Here is a 15,856-nt window from a genome sequence, read left to right as displayed (position 1 = left end):
ACAAATTATCTTAAAAAAAGAAAATACTTTAATGTGTATGAGCATTTGCCTGCATGTATGTCTGTGCAGTATGTTCATGCCCAGTGTCTTTGGAGGCCAGAAAAAGACATCAGATCCCCTGGAACTGGATTGCAGATGGTTGTTAGCCACCATGTGGGTGCTAGGAACTGAAGGTCCCCTGGAAGAGCAGCCAGTGCTCTTAACTGCTGAGTCGTCTCTCCAGCTCCCATAGAACTTCTCTTTCAACAACTCTTGGAAGGGCACCATTTACAGAAAAGTGTCTTTGGGGGTCATGGCTATGTTCTCCAGGCCCCACTCAGCCATGTGAGGGGTTGAGTGTCTCACGGGGCCAGCACACCTCTTGCCCTGTCTCTCTAAGTGGGAACAGGGCGGGTGAGAGGCAATGCTCCAGGCTTGGCAGGCTGTAGGTTCCCAGGCCTTTACAACCCTCTGGAGAATTCCTCTGCAGCTTAAGGTGCAGATGGTCTGCTTCCTGTCATCACCGCCCCCTGTTCAACCCAGGTGGCCTCTGCCCACAGAAGCAGCCTCTCCTTAAAAAGGAAGCCAGTGGCAGGGGCAGACTGGGGCCCTCCAGGAAGGCCAATGCGGTAATTATCACCCTGTTACAACGGAAATAGAGATTTGCCTCCAAGGCCCCTTTTATGGGCTTTGAAACAGTGACTTTCACTCTCTCCCACTTTGTTCCTGGACACACAGGAGGGAACAGGGAGGGGTGGGGCATGGAAAGGATAGGGAGGAAGCCTGAGGAAGAGTGCAGACAGGCTTCTGGGCTACAGATGTCCAACTATAGAGAATGGGCATAGGCCTGTGTGCGGGACACAAAGAAAAAGTGTTCCTGGACGAAATGGGCATCACTGGGAGTGATGAGGGCCCTTGGCCTTCAAAATGAGAAGGAAGAAGGAGGAGAGGATGGGGTGGGAGGAGGGGGTGGGAGGAGGGAGAGGAAGAGAGGGAGAGAGGGAGAGGCTTTCTATGTTAGGTAGAGAACCTCCTGTTACTGCTTGAATATAAAATTGGCCCCCAATGGCTCCTGTGGGAAGGCTCTCTGCTGGTCCTGATGTGAAGAGGTAAACGGGACACAGGCACACTAGCTTCTTCACTGATGGACTCATCCTCTGATGTGTTCACACTGAAGGGACTGTTAGGGGACAGGGTCTGGCTAGAGGAAGTGGGCCGACCCCTGGAGGCCTGCTCTTGAAGGCACAGCCTGTTCCTGGCTTCTTCCTGCCTCTCTCCCTGTCAGCCATGCAGTGAGCAGCTCCTTCAACTGTGCCCTTAGGTCAGCTGCATCTACACAGCCAGTTCCAGGCCAGTCAGAGTTACCTGGCAGTCCTCTGTCTCAGAAAACGAAAATAAAAACTAAAATGACGGGTACCGGGACCATACAGCTGTTAGCCAAGACTGGGAAAGTAAGTCCTTGGATGACTTCAGAAACTTGGCAAACTCCGGTAGCACTGGACTTCCTATGTCACTAAAAAGATGCATCGTCAGACTTTTGACATCATTAACTCTTCCTCTAACTGATGCCACAAAATGACAGAATTCTCAGTGTCCCTACTCGGAACCTGTAAGGAGGCCAAGCAGGGTGGACGAATGTGCTGCTGGGTGTTCAAAATGGTGGCTTTGTTCTATGTAAGTCACACATCCTGGCAGGTTGTGGGCTCTTGTACTCTGGGGACAGAGCTGGGCTTGGCTTTGCAGCTCTTTGCAGTCACAGCCTCTTACCAGGAGCCTTGCTGTCACAACAGCGTCCCAGTTCAAGTGGGAATGGGGCTGGCTTTGAAGGCCGGGGTCAGGGGCCAAGTACAGGCTGCACAGCCTGCATGTGTCCTGTGTCTGTTTTCCAAAGCAAGCTCAAAGCTTTACTCACACAAGTACCATCTGGAGAGTGAAAGGACGTCCATAATGTGTGGGAAAAACCTCTCCTTTCTGCTCGGTTTCCTAGCCTGATCTAAGGTACACACTGAGTCCTGTCCTAGTGACCGGAAGTGCCAGCAAGGAGTAGTATCTAAGTGTTCCTCCAAGTAAGTGCTCCTCCAAGTCTGTTGCCTGCCAATCCACAAGGACTGTCAGGATCCCTGGACACAGGCCCTTTGCAGTGTCCAAGAGAGAGAGTAACAAGTGGCAACTTGCTACTGAGCTTTCTGCTTATAAAGCACCTGACTTGCTAGAATCCGAGAATTCCCGACATGTTCAGGGGACGCAGTGCTCCCTGCAGAGACCATCTGACTGACAGCCCTGCATGTCAGTCACACTTCTTCCTCCTCAGCAAGTGCCCTTCATTGTTATCTGGGGCCTATTATGTGTAATGAGCCACCTCCATCTGTTCCAGCTGATGCTTCCTCCACAGCTGGCTGGCTCTACTTCGCTGGACGTCGTAGTTGCTGATCACTATCGGGAAGGGACTGGGACCCAGGGTGACAGCCCTGAAGAGCGACAGGAGATCAAGGGGACTTGCCATTTTGAATTTATCATCTTTATTATTTCTCAGAACTGGCTGATGACATAAAGACTCAGGCTGACAAGTTTTTATCTGCGGGCCCTCTGAAGACACACATTCCGGCTGGTGACTTTCAGTGACTCCAGTGATACATCGGGCCATGCTGCAAATAGCCGTGGTCTGTCTGGGGTCTCAGGACCTAGGCTAGTGACTTTCCTAAGCCCAGGGTGCTCTGTCCTCCGCGCGCCATCTTTCCTTGGCTGAGAACTAATCGGGGCTAATGTCTCCATCGTTCCCCATTTCCTCAGTAGCCTACTGTTCATGCGTGAAACCATAAGCAAGGACGCGGATTTCCCTTTTTACCTAAAACTTCCTGGAAATTATCTTAGTTCTTAGGCCTTCGTTTTCCGGGTTGTAAGGGAAGGATTCTGGTCGCTTTAAATGGCTTAAAGAACGTACTTTCAGTCCCAAGGGGAAGAAGAGCCTACCCAATTTGCATACTCACCATCTGTGGTACACTCCTTTGATGGTTCATTGCGCTGTCTCACGCCTACACAGTTCTTACCATAAACAACGTTTGTAAAATCATAATGTGCTGGCTGTAAGTTCCAGCAAGAGTAAAATTAAAATATAAATGTTAAAAAGGATTAGTTCCCTATCCTACAACTATTTCCTATACTACAGTTAGCGCCCGACTTTGTGACACATTCGCTTAGCACGGGGCACGTGGAAGAAGTATTTGGAGAATACTGTAAGTAAGTCTACGAAGGACTGGAAAGCTCAGGAAAGAGCTTGCCTTGCAAGGATCAGGACCTGAGTCTGGTTGCTGAAAGTCGTGTAGCATCTTCAGGGAGGCAGCGACAGGAGGATCCCAGGGCTTGCTGGCTCACCAGCCTAGCCCACTTGTCAGTGAGAAATCCAGTCTCAAAACAATAAAGGGGTTGGGTAGACACCTCGATGGCTGTGAAATCATGAGACCGGAGTTTGGATCCACTCATGTACCAAGCAGTGTCCCTATAAACACCCAAAACACTGGCTCCTGGGAAGCCAAGACAGGAGGCACTCTGGGGCTTGCCAGCTTCCTGCCTAGCTGAGAAAACCAGAGGCCCAGGTTCAGGGAGAGACCCTGCCTCAAAGATGTAGGTAGAGAGTGCTAGAGGCAAGTACCTGACACCCTCTTCTGACCCGAGGACCAATACCTGACATTCTTGAGCCTCTCCCGGCATACACACATATATTCATAGGTACCTACATGCATATGTGTACCCACACTAACATGCATACACACACAGAAAGAAATAAAACCACAGCTATTTCCACAAGCCATCAGAGCAGCATCACCATGGTCTAGTCACAATAGCTATGGAGCTAACAGAAATTTAGCCCATTCCACAAGGATACAAATATATCCCCGCTAGTAACCTAGAACTTACAGAAATCAGGAAGACAGTTTATAAAAGTCTTTTGTTGGTGTTGAAAAAGAAGCCCCTTGAGTTAACTTGGCTGCCTATCTACTTAGTCCTTAAACGATCACACCAGGCATGGGGAGGCCCCGAAGACATTGCCATTAAATTTGTGCTGTAATGAGACAATGGAACAAGTGGCTTCCGTCTTTCCAATCCTACCCCGACATCTTCAAAAAGAGGCAAGAGGCTCAGCTGTTATCCATGATGATTCCCTCAGCCCTCCAGTGAAGCATTAGATAAACGGCCATTGCAGAGGCTTCGGCTGCAAGGGGAGGCTGACCTCGTGAGGCTGCAGACAAGACATAGTAACCAGCTGCAACAGGATGAGGACAAGCAGAGTGACTGGACAAAGGATAACACCCCCAGCGAGACAACGCTGTAGATACTGGATATTTTCTCCTGGTGATGGTCACTATAAAGATTTTAGTTGCAGGGTTTACACTTTAGAAAGTGAAGCTTTTGGGGCTTGAGAGCTGGCTCTTAGGCATCTAAGAGTACTGGCTGCTCTTGTAGAGTACCACAGTTTGATTGCTCTCTACCTTCATGGCAGCGCACAACCTCCTGTAATTCTAGTTCCAGGGACTCTGATGCCCTCTTCTGGCCTCTGCAGGCACTGCACGCATATGGGTAACATACATACATGCAGGCAAACAGCCATACACATAAAAATTAAAAATAAAAAGAGCAGTCTCGGAGGTTTCTGTAACCAAGTCCAGTCCTGCCTCCCTTCACTTTCTTGTCCTCCACCCACCCTTTGTGTTATTTGTTTGGAGACAGGGTCCCTTGACAAAATAGCCCTGGCTGTCCTGAAACTCACTGTAGACCAGGCTGGCCTTGAACTCACAGAGATCTGCTTGCCTCTACCTTTCAGGTGCTGGGATTAAAGGTGTGGGCCACCATCCAGCTAGTTTTCTGCTTGTTTGCTTGAATGCAGTGCTGAGGAGCAAACCCAGGTCTACAGGAATCCTCAGTAAGTACTCTACCAACCAAGTACCCTCAGCCTTTGGAGGGACTTTTTTCAAACCAATAATTTTATAGACTAGCAGAAACAAAAGCTAACTGGAGGCAGAACTTTGGTAAGAAGGCTTTGTTGTCCTCAGTGGAAATGACCACACTGGACCCTGGGGGACTCAGAGGAAGATATGCTGCATTAGACACTGGGCCAGGTCCTGCAGTCTTGACAATGACCTCGGCACTCCCCCCTACCCAGGTTTCCTAGCCTTGCCCCAGAGCAGTGGTTCTCAACCTGTGGGTGCTGGCCCCTTTTGGGGGTCAAATGACCCTTTCACAGGAGTTGCCTAAGAGCATCAGAAAACACACATTTACATTATGATTCATAACAGCAGCAAAATTACAGTTATGAAGTAGCAATAAAATAATTTTATGGTGGGGGAGTCACTACAACACGAGGAACTGTATTAAAGGGTCCATCCAGCATTAGGAAGGTTGGGAACCACTGCTCTAGAGACCTTGAGGATTCCTCTTCCATTGTCACGCAATAGTTCAGTATTGGTCTTTTATAAAGTGGCCCTGCTCCTCTGAAGCAAGCCATAGAGCTACATAACTCACTGAGCATTTTTTAAAAAATGTGTGTGTATATGTGTATCACTGTGTGTCTGTATGTATCAGTGTGTGTATGTGTATCAGTGTGCGTGTGTGTGTGTATGTGTATCAGTGTGTTTGTATGTCGGATGTGTGTGCAGGTGCCCACAGAGACCAGAAGAGGGCGTAAGACCCTCCAGAGACTGGCATTAAAGGGGTTTGTGAGGTGCCCAATGGGTTCTCAGAACCAAACTCCTCTGGAAGAACAGCAAGTGCTCTAAACCTTGGGTCATCTTTCTAGTCCCTCACCTCCTGGAGCAGGAAAGAGACCCTGCCTCACAACATGGCTTTCCAAAACCCAAGAGCAGCACCCTAAAATCACAGGAACTTCAAATCACTCATCTCTAAGTTCCCTGCTACATCTTATCAGTCCAGATGTGGAAGAGGTCACGTGAGCCAGATCATTCCCGAATAGTCAGATGGCTAACGAGTACCCAGATTGTACATTGAGAGCCAGAAAGACAGTGCACCCCTCATTTCCTAGCTTGCTCAAGGCCAGGAAATTGATTTATGTTAGAGTCAGGGCTAGAAACCCAGAGGCCAAACACTCATTCTTTATGGTAGGGTGGACACACGTTCTTCTTGTCTCTGACCACGGTGTTGAAAGCCTGACTGGCCTCTATTAACGTCAGCTCCTTACTGTGTGTCAGTTGAATTTGTACCCTAAGCTTCAGCACCAAGCTCCAGACGGCAGGGGGCTTTGGTAAAACCTCCTCAGGCACGGCCTGATCTCCACTCTACACAGAGACCTTCTGGATATCTCAAGGTGCAATACCTAGAAAGCTGACTAATGAGAGAGGAAGTGAGGCAGATCCCTGGGGCCTGCTGGCTGAGAGGCGCTGAGTAACAGTCAAAACAGGAACAAAACACCAGAGCCTGAACTCTGCTCTTGCTAACGGTGAGGATGTAACTCAGGGGTAGAACGCTGACTGACATCATAAGGCCTGTTCCACCCCCAGCACCACTGCCAAATACGTACACCCAAATACATATGCCTGATACCATATGCAAGCAAGATCCAGGAACCACGGCAGCTCTCTCCTATCTTTGTGCCAGCTCTTAATGCAGGTACCACCTCAGGGCCACCCTGCTTCTCCTTGGGCTGAAGAGCACACCCATACACTCTCCCAATATCATGACCAGCATTTCACAGGCCACTCTCAAATGGCTTCTGCATGTGGCTAAGTCCAAGTGCAGCAAGCATGCCTACCTGTCGGCATCTCCGAGGCCCAGGGAGGTATTTCGTTGTAGGGTCTCTCGCACCACAGCCATCCCATCAGGAAGCCGGTTCAGGCGACGAGTGTAGAGGCCAAGTCCACCATCAGTCATATACCTTTGAGAGAAGAGGATGGTACATGTATATGGTCAAAAGCAGCTGCACAGTCTTGCCATTGTATCCAGAAACCCTGCACCTTGTGCTCTAAGGGGAAGGAAAGATTCCCTAGGCTCTGTCACTACAGCCCAAGGAAAACCCGGCTGCTGATTCAGTCTAGGATCTCGAGGGGCGGGGAGAAAGTAGCTAAGCTTAATGAATCCAAACTCACGGGAATCTACGAAGCAGAAGGGAACGGGTGAATAAAATCAGCTGTCAGATGTATTCATGACATGCTTCTGAATGTCAGCAATTATACAAGCAGGTGTTTCACCGACGTCATGCAAACAGAACTGACAAGTCCTTAGCACACTCTGGGCAAAACAACTCTCGGATGGAGAAAGCAGGCAAGCCTTTGGAGGAGAGGGCAGGAAAAGATGGAGGCTGGAGAAAGGTTCCCGGAGTGGCAGACCTCGCAGCTGGGTCCCACAGTGTGAAGAGTGTCCCGTTGCACCTTCGACACTGATGTCTTCAGAGGTTTCCCACAAGGCTCTGGGAGTGACACTCACGCCCATTTATCCTTGGCCATGCTTCAAGCTGTCTTCTGTTGGACTCACTATTGTCTGGGGGTGGGGGGAGAACCCCCAGAGCTTTCTGAAGAGATGCCTTAAAGACTACCAACCAGAGTCCCTGCAAGCAGAGCTACTAGCCAGAGCTTCAAGCACAGACCATCTGTGCCCTGTTCTACCTTGGCTACTCCCTACCCTCTACAGGAACTGGTTAGTTGGCCTTCCCTACCCCCCTACAGGGACTGGTCAGGTGATCCTCCCTACCCCCATACAGGGACTGGTCGGGTGGTCCTCCCTACCCCCTAGAGGGGCTGGTTAGGTGGTCCTCCCCTAACCTCCTACAGGAACTGGTCAGGTGGTCCTCCCTACCCCCTAGAGGGACTGGTCAGGTGGTCCTCCCCTACCCCCATACAGGGACTGGCTAGGTGGTCCTCCTCATTTTCAAAGGAGAATGAGTAGCAGAGGTAAACTTAGGCAGAGTCAGCAGAGCACTGTACTTGATCGTTTTTGATTCTGCACGGGCCCATTAAATCATCGGCTAGGTTTCTAAACAAGACTTTTGTATTTCAAGTCTAATAACATGGAGCTCAGAGTCCCGGGAGTCACTGTGTTCTTAGTTGGCTGAGCTGAATCATGGGCGGTTTCCTGCACGTGGCCTCTCAGCTTATTATGTATGGAGTGGCTCCTGATGTACTGGCCAACCCTGGCTGCACCTGCTTTACATCTTTCTTGGGAGAATAGAATTGAGAGGTGCTGAGTTTGTTTGGCAAAGTCAGGGTAGCTAAGGAAGGGGCAGAGAAGAAAATCCTCCTGGGAGCCACTTTGTGTGAGCAGTATGTGTGTGTGTGTGTGTGTGTGTGTGTGTGTGTGTGTGTGTGTGTACACGCACGCACACACACATACATCTGTTCATCAAGTCAATCAAACTAAGTGTTTGTGGTTGTGCCAACAAGGCAGAACAGACTGAACTTTTCACCTAGCAGTATGATTTTTTTTAAAAAAAAAAGCAATCTGTGAAAACCCATTGAATTATACACTTTAAAACAGTGTGTTTTATGGTACATGAATTATACATTAATGAAAATTAAATTAAATTAAAATAAAGACAATCACAGCTATCATTAAACACTCGTTTGCATAACTGCCTTTTAATGCTTTTCTCTCAGGAGATGGTGTGCTTCTAGAATGCGGGGTCAATTATTTGTTCAAATCCATATCTCTAGCTCATCCCAATTCCATGTGTATATTAAATATCTCTGCTTGAATAAGTGAATGCATGAAGGAATGAAGCAGAGTCCCGACCACAGAGGGTTTAGCAAACGCATACCGCGATCACACTGACCAGAGGGTTCCTCCCCCTCTAGCTTCAATGTTAGCAAACTTGACACCTAGAACATGAAGCAAGGCACACAGAAGGTCTATTTGCCACTGTACCCAGGACCCATCCATCTGTCCAGCTGTCTGTCTGTCCACCAGATGCAGCAAGCCAGTGTCTAACAGAGTGGGCAACTTGTAAATCCAACTAGGGCAAGGGGAGAACACCTCCACCGAAAGGCACAGCCTCTGCAGGAGGCTGAGACTGAACATTCAGAAAATGCCCTTGCGAAGAAAGTGGGGGGGAGCCCTTCCTGACACAATCTCATGTACCATTAACCAGGGCCGTTAATCTTGATCCTAGCAAAGTCACCCTGCCAGTTAGATAAACAATTTTTTTTTTCAACTGGGGAGATCTTGTCAAAGGACAAACAACTAATTTTAGCAGCACTCATCTCCCTGCTGGATTTTTATTGCTGGTGAAACAATACATACAGTTGGGCAATTACACGCACCTGGGCAAGTAAATGAAGGAAGAGTGGGTCTGGCGGTCATGTCGGAGGTGGGATGGTAGGACAGACTATAGCTTCTGACCCACGCTCACACCCACGCACACAAAGCACCGCCCCCCCCAACACTGTGAAGAGAAGGATTTTAAGTTTATTGTTTTTAGTGTGTATGTATGTGATGTGTGTGTGATATGTATGGGGGTGCAGAGGTCTAAGAACTACTTTATGGAGCCCATTCTCTCCTTTCTACAGCGAGTGCCTTTATCCACAGGGCCATGTGCTGGCCCTCTGCACGTGTTTCTAGTTTCTACCCCACACGAACGCCTGATTCTGAAGGAGCGGCCATTGGTGTGCCCACCTGAAACCCTGGCCAGGGCTCAGGGATGTTCAACAGCCTCACGCTCTGAGGGCTTGCGAAGACAGCGGGGAAAGGCACCTCATCATTTCCAGCTCTATCTGAGGTTCACATGGGGTGGGGACATGAAGGTTACAAGCTAAGGAGACAGCTGATCCAGGGCTGAGTCCCAGTGTCCCAGCACCACACCTTTCTTCTCCTTGGGGACACAAACAATTACTACCATTACCCATTGAGGAGCCTGTGACACTTGGTATTTGCCGCCTGGGTTCCTGCCTATGCCGCAGGCTCCCAGACCATTCCCACATTGCCCACCTGGCTTCCGTAGTGACAGCGGTTGAGGGTCTTTGCTTCCACCTTTCAAAGCTTCTCAAGACCCCCAGAACAGGACCATCTTATAGCTAATATAGATAATGTTCCTACCATCTACTCCAAGTGACCACATCACAGGGCAGCGATTATATCATCTCCTGGACACAAATGCCAGTCTGGGACCAGGGAAGTGAGAGACCTGGCCTCGGCCTGGTGAGACTCACAATGATTGGGAATTAGGCAAATGATTCTTCACTCCAAATAGCGGGGTGCGACATGAAGGTGTGAGAGGACAGGGGCTTGGGGTGGGGCGGGGCAGCCACAGGTGTCAGAGTGCTGCAGAAGCTGGTCCTGCAGGTGACACTGGGGTTTGCTAATGGAAAGGTCCATCCAGGCCCACGGAACTGCACAGCACGAAAGCAGGGAAAATGGGAGAGGAAAGTCAGGAAAAAGAAGGAGTTCATTGCGGCCGGGATGCCAGAGATAAAGGAGGACAGTGAACTGCATGGGAACTGAGGCAGGGGCTGAGGTGAAGTACTGGGATGCAGATGGGGTTGAGACCTCCCGAGTGCAGTAAGATGGAGAGAAACAGGCCCCACTTCAGTGTTAAAGAGAACACTGACGTTTCCATGCCGCCATCATTCCGTACCCTATTTTTAATAAGACTTATTTATTAATTTACAGTTTTAAATTAATTTACGTGTTTGGGTGTTTTGTCTGCATGTATATCTGTGCACCATGTACATGCCTGATGTCCAGGAAGGTCAGAAGATGGTGTTGGGTCTCCTGGAACTGGAGTCACAGATGGCTGTGAGCCACCATGTGGGTGCTGGGCATCAAACCTGAGTCCTCTGGAAGAACAGGCAGTGCTCTAAGCTACTCTCCATACCCCTGTTCATTTAATTTTAACTACGTGTGTGTGTGTGTGTGTGTGTGTGTGTGTGTGTGCACGCGCGCGCATGTGTGCATGCACGCAGGTACCTGAGGAGGCCAAAGACCCCTGCAGCTGGCATCAAAGGGGCTGTGAGTCCCCTCATGTACGTGCTGGGAGCCGAACTCTGGTTCCTTAGAGCAGTACATACCCTTAACCTCTCTCTGGGCCTCCTCTCCTGATCCTCATACACCAAATGCTTTTTTGGTGCACAATATATCACCACATTCTCCCACAGACTTTTCAGAAACACCAATTCTCATGCTGGCTGAGCCACCTTGACTTTCAGGGATTCTTCAGACTTGCAGGGTAGACATCACCATCCCTGTAACCCCAAGAATGCAGCAAAGGCCATGCGCCAGCTGCCGGCTGCCAGAAACAACTTTTTTTTCCAAGGCAGGGTTTCTCTGTGTAACAGCCCTGGTTGTCCTTGAACTTGCTCTGTAGACCAGGCTGGCCTTGAACTCAGAGATCCGTCTGCCTCTGCCTCCCAAGTGCTGGGATTAAAGGTGTTTGCCACCACTGCCCAGCTACAAGAAACCTCTTAAACTGACACTGGCTGTGGAAAAAGCCTTGGAAATCCCACAGGATCCATTGGAAAAACACGTTAGACATGGAGCCCAAGGCTTGGTAAAGAGATGGCTTTCCCCTCTTTAAGATGTAATACCATAGAGCTCAGTGAAACTCGCTTTGTGAGTCACCTTCAGGGAAGGGTCACGTTCTCTCACCTTCAAAGTTCACAGTTCAACCTAGTCTGCCTCAGTACCACACACAAGCTCCGGATCCCTGACCTGGAAAGAAGTCACCTTTGTGGAGCGCTGGAACAGGTGAAAGGGGTTGGGGAAGGAACCAAACAGGTATGGACTCACTCTAGTAGAGCGCATTCACAGCAGAGCATGCTTGAAAAGGAAATACCTCCCAGCTGCAAGAAATGTTAGCAGACACAGGAGGAGGGAAATCACACCATGCCTGGGCGACTACTTTTCTTCAAAGACCTGTCAGCCTGTCTGCAAGCTTTCGGACACAGTTTTAGTTTAGAAATGAACATAGGAAAATGGGCTAAAACAGTTATGCATAGGCGAGATCCCTTGCCAACATCAACATAAATACACAAGCACGGATATCAGCAGATACAGTGCTGCATAAGACTGAGAGCAGGAGGTGAGCTGATGGACAGCCCTGGAGCCCCACATTTTAGCAACCAAACAACATGTGCTTTCAAGGCGCTCTCCAGGGTTACAGCCCAGTGTGACATTGATTCTCTGAGTTTATTAGGATGTAAATTGAGTTTCTGGACAAACCTGTAAAAGGATCCTTTTAGCTTAGGGCCTCTTAGAAGTTAGATGGATAAACCTCCCTCTGGGTCACAGAAGGACAAGCTGAACACTAGCATAGCAGAGCTGCCTAATCCCCTTTGAAGACACCGACCTTTACCAAAGGCAGGCGGGCAGCTGCTGGGTCTGACTTAAGATGATGCATCTGAAATGCAAAAATAAGATCGCAAAAAACGGGGCCAATTTTTCAGTGCTGATTATAAAATGGCAGCACTTAATTTAAGCGAATACTTAGCATTTTGCTTCTGGAATCCTTCTGCCCTCGAGTTTTTAGTAAAGCATGCTGACGTAGTGTGGCTTATGTCACCCAGCAAACCATGCCATCCCCTCAGTGATTCTCCTCTCTCCTCACAGCACAGTCTTACTTATTTTTAAATGAAATACAAGGGAATTCCATTCAAAGATACTAATGCATTGCTTCCTGCTGATGGGTCCCCCAGACTGACATAAAATAAAACAAAGCCAACAGCGGCTGCTGGAGAAAATACAAGGGCAGCCTGCCTTGCTCAGGTTTCCCTGTGATGAAAGACCTGGGATTATGAATGACCCCAACTAGGCAACACACCCACAGCCACACGTACACGCAAGGGCGGGGCAGGTAGGAAAGCTCCCAACTTTCACTCTATGCCTTCTATAGGCAATTCTTTCAACACACACCCACACTCTTCTCAGCCATTTGGGGAAACTCTCCCAACACCTCCTGGGGCTGAGGGATGTGTGACACATTTCCTACCTTTCTGCATTGCTTTCCGCTGTCCCGGGGGGAGGGGGGGTTGCTAGCTCTTCAGGACCTCACCAGACTTCCAGTATTTCTTTCCAGGAGGATGTGGGAGTTCTACCTACATCTCTAGCTTCATCCTCCTTTAGTTTTCTGAGCACTGGAGCAGCCACCTGTAGCCACGCTGAGCCACCCTGGCTCTGAGCATGGGGCACATAACCTCAGCAAACAGGCTTCCAAAGCTGTGAACTGTTCCCTGGGGAGGTTCTCAGCTCAAAGGGCACCAGCTCCTTCCCTGGCTTTCCTGAATTTCACATCCATCAGCGGGTCCAGGCTAGGATGAAAGGTGGAAAGGTCCAGCTTGGTTCTAGGGATGCAGAGAAGCAAGCAGGTGGGGCAGCCACAGTAGAAGGGAACCCAGGAGGCCTGCAGCCTCCTCGGGCTGGCCCTTGTCAACAGAGCCTGGTCCCCCCAGGGAGTACTCAAGGGAGGTTGCTGAGCTAATCAGATGAAGCCTCAGCAGGCCTCCGGAGCAGAGGCAGCAGAGGAAAAGACAGGCTAGAGTTGAGGAACAATTGCAGGGTCTCATCCGCCCACCCCCTGAACCTTCATTGAAGGAAACAGATATCACAGAATTAAGTTATTTCTATTGGTAAAACCATGTACAGAAGAGCACCCTGTAGGTGAACAGAGGGTCCAGTTGGGATGTGGGGGTTACAACAAAACAAACTCCTTACAACCAGCTAGCAGGCTCAGCATCTCTGGCAGTGTTTGGAAACACAGTTGCTCAGGCTGCTCAAGTCAGACCTTACACTTCAACTAGAGGATCCAAACACGGAACAAGAGAGACTTCTGCCCAGCACAGGGTGACCCGCGAGCGTCAAAGCACAGGCTCCTCTAGTAGACCTGTTCTTGGAACGCCTTTGTTGTTCTTTAGACACGGTCTCTCTCTGTAGCCCAGGCTGGTCCCACACTTGAGATGCTGCTGTCTACACCTGGCTTCTAGGTTACGGCTGCGCACCACCACATGAGACACCCTGCCCTTTGGATTCTTATGGCTTTTGGGGGAGGTATGTTTTATAACATATGCCATATTTCAGTAACACCACACATAAAATCTTAAAAACAAATTCAACCAAAAGTAGTTTTGAAGTCACTACCTGAAACTCGTTGGACCCCAGGAGAAGCCAAGGCCCCCATTTTACACATTGGCATTCGATTGCATTGGCTCTCAGGCCTCCAGGCTTCATGACTGGCTGTTGACTGGCCGTGTGGTCCCCTCAGCTCTGTGAGACTCTCTTTTGAAGTAGGGGACTCCGCAGCCGCACCTGGCAGGTCAGCATTCCTTCGCCCCCTGATTGTGGCACCCAGGGGACCTGGCCTCATCACTGCGCCATCTTACTCTTACCACACTCCTGGCAGAGGGATGGACCCAAGAGGGGAGCTGTCAGCACAGTAGGAAAACGTGATACCTTGGTCTGTGGTCTTCCTCAAAATGAAGTGGGGTGCTCCGTATTTTAACAAAAAGTCTATGCAACACTACTTTCCAGAGGACTTGAGCTTAGCTCACCTAAGGATCTACACACATAGATTGGCTGTAAGAATTTTAATGGGGCAGTGCTAAAGAGATGGCTCAGTAGATGGACTTCCTGTTATGTAAGTATTGAGGACCTGAGCTCAGATCCCCCGCACTCACAGAAAAAGCAGGGAGTGGGTGGCATGTCTCTGTAAGTCTAGTACAGGCAGCGGCAACTGGAGTAATACAGACCCCTGGAGCTCACTGGTCAGCCAGCCTAAGTGAACCCATGAGTTCCAGGTCCAGTGAGAGGCCTTGTCTTAAAAACTAAAGTGGCCGTGGGTGGTGGTGGACACCTTTAATCCCAGCACAGGGGAGGCAGAGGCAGGCGGATCTCTGTGAGTTGTAGGCTAGCCTGAGCTACTCAGAAAGTTCCAGGCCAATCAGGGTGACACAGTGATACCCTGTCTCAAAGAAAGAAAGAGAGAGAGAGAGAGAGAGATGAGAGAGAGAGAGATGAGAGAGAGAGAGAGAGAAAGAAGGTAGGGAAAAAAATGAAAGGTGGACAGCAGCAAAGGATTAAACCTAATGTCAGCCTTTTGGCTCTATACATGTGTGCATACATCCACAAGCACAAACATAAGTATATACTCACATACATACACAAACAGGTATATACGCCACACAAAAGAAAAGAATCTTAAGTTTAGTGTGTCTGTGTGTGTGTGTGTGTGTGTGTGTGTGTGTGTGTGTGTGTGTGTATGCCAGAGGACCACTTTATGAAGTTTTACCTTAAAAAAGTCTTTAAGTGTGGCTGCCTTGCATTTATGTCTGTGTGAGCATCAAATGTACGTCTGGTACCTCTCAGGGCCAGAAGAGGGCATTGGATCCCCTGGGAGTGGAGTTAGGGATGGTTGTGAGCTGCCACATGGGTGGTGGAAATTGAACCTGAAAACCTGCTCGGCCAGAGCAACAAGTGCTCTTAACCACTGAGCCATGGCCCTAGCCCGCTCCTCCTTACATCCATGGGTTTGTGGATTGAACTCAGGCTTAAGTGGCAAGCGCCTTTACCCAACAAACCGTCATTCTGGCCCAAGAGTTTTAACATTTGAAAAGCTAAAACTATGCTAATGAAATGCATCCTTAAATGACAGAAAGCCAAGAAGTATAACCAGAGTGTCCTTAGCATCTCCTACTTAAATAAATGGGCAAGTGTAGAAGTTTCATCATGATCCATGAGAACGCTTGTTTAAAATGGGAACCGTGGCACATGATTCTGAAGAAACACTGCCCCAGTTGGAAAATGGGCAGGCCCCTGTACCCGGCGTTTTGTCTTGAAATCTCTTTGTTGTGGTTCAACTGCTAGTGTGGATTGCAGCACATATTTCTAGCACCAGCAGGAAGCTTTCTGTCCACCCTGTGAAAGATGAGACGCATCCTAACACACAGGAGACTGC

General features: G+C 49.2%; 1 protein-coding gene across 1 annotated transcript in view; it reads right to left on the bottom strand.

The window, feature by feature from the left end:
• Positions 1–15,856, bottom strand: part of Nav2 (neuron navigator 2) — a 371,946-nt gene that overhangs the window by 111,634 nt on the left and 244,456 nt on the right. The gene's annotated exons all lie outside the window — the stretch shown is intronic.

Source organism: Peromyscus eremicus, chromosome 1 (genome assembly GCF_949786415.1).
Source record: "Peromyscus eremicus chromosome 1, PerEre_H2_v1, whole genome shotgun sequence".
NCBI lineage: Eukaryota > Metazoa > Chordata > Mammalia > Rodentia > Cricetidae > Peromyscus > Peromyscus eremicus.
Note: the sequence above shows the minus strand (reverse complement) of the source record. Positions and strands in the feature narration are given on the sequence as shown.